Raw genomic sequence first — 3,955 nt, 5'->3', positions numbered from 1 at the left:
CGTCCCCGCCTCCGAAGCTCGCCTTCCGATTGCTCACCCCGGGTGCCGGCCCCTCCCCGAGCCCCCGAGCCCGTTCTCGCCAGTGGGGCTGGTGGCTTGCTTGCCGACCAAGCCCCGCTCCGACTCACCCCGATCGCCTCCCACCCGGTGGCCTAGACCGAACTCGGAGGCCGCTGGCCTTGGCCGGGCAGCCCAGGACTCCAGGGCCACTCCTGCTTCCCTTTCCGCCGGGTCCCGCCCCTCTGACTCCTGTCTCCTCCCTTCCCGAGCGGCTGGGGGATGAGGGCTCTTACTTTGGCTTGCATCTTAAAAAAAAAAAAGTATTAGTAATTGGGATTTAATACATATTTCATTCCATAGCGCAAGCACAATTGTACAATTGCTACCCAAATCAGTTTCCAACCTCCTCTCTCTCTGTCTCTGTCTCTCTGTCTGTCTGTCTGTCTGTCTGTCTGTCTCTCTCTCTCTCTCTTTCGGATATCAAGGAGTTCAAAAAGAGAAAATGTTTTGAAACTGACTGTGGTGGCAATGGTCAGTTGCTTGATGTGATGGAACTGTGAAATGTTATATGTTATGATATCTGTAAGCGCTCCCAATCAAATGAAAAAAAATTGTGAATTATATACCAATAAAACAATTTACCTATAGATACGTAAATCTATCCAGATGGTAACTGGATTAATGGCTTCTTGGGGTATGGCAGGGAGGTGGGTGACAATGGGGATGAATAGCAATGAGTATGTTAAGTGGCCAGAATAGGGACTAAGGGGGGCTGTCTCCCCAATGCCACAACAAAGGGGTTGGAAAGAAATCAGGCACATTAATTAGACACCTATGCAAAGATCCAAACTGAGCATGCGCAGACACAAGGCCCCCCCCCCACCCCCCAGTGCAGATGGGAAGTCCACTCGAGCGCACAGATTAGGCCCAGCCACATGACATCACCCAGGTATGCTTAAACTCAGCCAATGAGGTCGGCCAATACCTTCAACCCTGCCTCCCCAGCCGGGGTTGATAAGAGCCGCCACAGGAAGGCCAAGCCTCTTTGACTCTGCTCTTTGAGGGTTCTCTTGTTCTGGGGCACTCTTGCAGGCCAGAGGGTGCTGCGCACACCTGCTGCCTGGGCCCTGGGGCCCCCAGCTCCCTCTCAGGCCTCCCTCTCAGGGTGCTCTTTGGGACTTCCTGCTCTTGGCCCCTGGGATTTCATGTGAATACCTGAAACTTCCCTTTTCCTCATCAAAGTCACTTGGATTAACAAAAGTGTTTCTGCTGCGGGAATTCTTTAAGCACTGCGAAGCAAGAACCGAGGTATCAACCGCCCCAGGAACCTAACAAGTACAAGAAAGAAGAAACTGCTAAAATTAGGATGATGACTGTACAGCTCTTCATAACATGGTTGCCCTATCGTATGATTTCTGAATTATATGCCAATAAAACAGTTTAAAAATAAATAATGAAAATTTAAAAAAACTTTTAAAAAAGAGGGTGTCTTCCAATGGCATGACACCTCTGAGATACACCTCCACAGGAACATACAAAAACAAAACAATGCAAACTAAAATTACAGAACATTTTGGAAACCAGATCTGGTCCGGCCTGCATCGTGGGTGGGTGGGGGTGGAATCTACTGACAAAGTTTTAACTGTTCAGGTCAGACTTCTGCCTTTGATTTTCTATCCTCATCCAAGGACTCTGTTTAGTGACCACTTTTCCCATCCTCAATTTTAGATAGGGGGCGTTCTCCGGAGTCATTTCCTATTAGTTCTTCAAGTGAATCTTGGGCATCCACTGTCATCCACTGCTTTCTGCACACCGGATTCTCACAGTTTATCCCTCCTTCACCTTCAGAATGGATGGAGTCCACGCCTTCAGTGACCGATGATGGTGTGCTTCTTCCACGTGGACTTAGTTGACATCTCTCTTAAATGGCTGCTTGTATGGGGGTAAGCCTATAAGACCCCAGCCACTTTTATCTGATAGCCAGACACCATCTAAATTGCTTGCCACACTTTGCTAGAGCACCTGTATCTTCTGTATTTCCTTCCCGAGGGCCAGTATTGAGCAGAGCCATGATGCAAGAACTAATTGTTCTCGAGTTGGAGCTAGTGTTTAATGCGAGCCCCAAACCCATTTCTGGATCTATGCTTTTTCTTTTCTTTTAATTTGTTATTACTCAGGTGGCTTGAATCTTAACAGTTCCCGCATGCACAGCCTTGTACCATCAGAAACGACAAGAATGTACAAGTGGAAACACCCGCAGGCCGATGAACAGACTGCGAGCAGGCAAAGGGCGAGGCAGTCAGGTTTGTTTAAATTTGGCAGATGATAAATTCTGCAAAGTTTTGTGTGTGTTGTAAATATATACCAGAGGACTGTACAAAATTCCGTGTGTGGGGGGGGGAATCCATTCTTTGTTAATTCTGATTTTCCATGCATTTTTGGCAGTCCTCCTTGTATATGTTTATTATAGAATAAATGGGGTGGGAGGGCAGGAGATTACGCACACATGTATCTTATCAGGAACCAAACAGCTGGAGGGAATGAGTCCTTGAGTTTGAAGACTTGGGACCAAGCTCAATTGGCATAACACGGTTTGCCAAGAATATTCAAGATTCTACTTTTCTGAGTATTGACTGTGGTCTTAGACGCTTGAGAGCATGTCCCTACTTAATATTCACCCTCATGAAAAGATGATTGAAGATATGGGTGCTATAGCAAAAAGGTGAAGCGATCAGGTGGTGCCTGGCTTTCAGAAATAATAGCATCTGGGCTCTTAAAGGCTAGTCTTGAAACAAGCAGCCATCTAAGTGAGACATCGATTAAGTTCTCAGGGAAGAAGTGCACCGGCCTGTGTGATCCCAGGATTGTAGATAATAAATTCCAAATCGGAATGAAGGAATGGTATCAGAACTTAAATGCTGAACACCTGGTCTCCAGAAAGCTATGGAAGCCCAAAATCCATTTAAAGGGCCTGCACACAGATTAAGCGATCTGTGAATCACCTCTGTCTGATCAGAGCCTTGTAAAACCGATTATGGCCTATGTAGTTATGTGGTAAACTGAGGACTCAGTAGAGTGTATTTGGCCTCATTTCTACGCTCACAACCACGGGCATGGAAAACTAGCCCTATTTTGAGAAGGTTCTCTCGTTCTGCCATAGACATGCTTTCAAATACACGTTCTCCAGGCCGAAAACGTGCTCTCCAGAATTGCTCTCCATTAAGGTATGATGTCTCATACCTGTGCCTGGAGGTTATCTGTAGATAAGAGCATTCCAGCTCTACAGAGAACCCACTGTAAAAAGTAGGAAAACCCTCTTCTGACATCTTTTGCCGATACGGATCAGAGATGACTCCTCCAGGGAGGGCTCAGGGGTGGCTGAGGTCAACTAGCACTAGGTCAAGATGATTCACCTCATTGCTCCTTTATTATGTTACCCGATTATGATATGACCCATGACTGTGTAATATGTTCGCTGTATGATGTGCACGCCTTTTGAAAAGTCTGTAAGCCCCATTACAGATCCTCATTGGAAAATACATTCAGCCTCTTACTCTAGACATAGAGAAAAGGAGCCCCTGGGCCCCGCTGTCTGTCTTAATTATATTTTACAGTCGCAAAATTGCTCCTGAGGACCCATTTGACTGTGGGGACCACCCCACCATACAGAGTTAGGTTAAAATGTGAGCTAGTTAAGGTTTATTGTGCCAACCTGGCCAATAAACACATGTGGGATTAATTGAAGGGCAGAGTGACAAATGGTTCGGTGAGCCTCACCTTTCTAGTTCTCGGGTCTCTTGCTCTCGGACGGTTGGAACAGGGTGCAGCTGCCTTAGCCAGTTCTCTGCCTCAGCTGGCAAGCCTCACTTCCTGCAAGACATCCCTGAGGAGAAGCCACATGGACCTACCCTGATGCAGCCCTGGGTGCTGGAGCAGCCGTGTGGAGCCCCCTGCC

General features: G+C 47.3%; 1 protein-coding gene across 1 annotated transcript in view; it reads right to left on the bottom strand.

Annotated features, from left to right (window-relative positions):
- Positions 1–3,955, bottom strand: part of LOC101644532 — a 63,475-nt gene that overhangs the window by 5,601 nt on the left and 53,919 nt on the right. The gene's annotated exons all lie outside the window — the stretch shown is intronic.

The sequence above is a fragment of the Echinops telfairi genome, unplaced genomic scaffold (genome assembly GCF_000313985.2).
Source record: "Echinops telfairi isolate 266 unplaced genomic scaffold, ASM31398v2 ScPeMD7_655;HRSCAF=1070, whole genome shotgun sequence".
Taxonomy (NCBI): Eukaryota; Metazoa; Chordata; class Mammalia; order Afrosoricida; family Tenrecidae; genus Echinops; species Echinops telfairi.
This window is presented reverse-complemented; position numbering and strand designations above follow the sequence as displayed.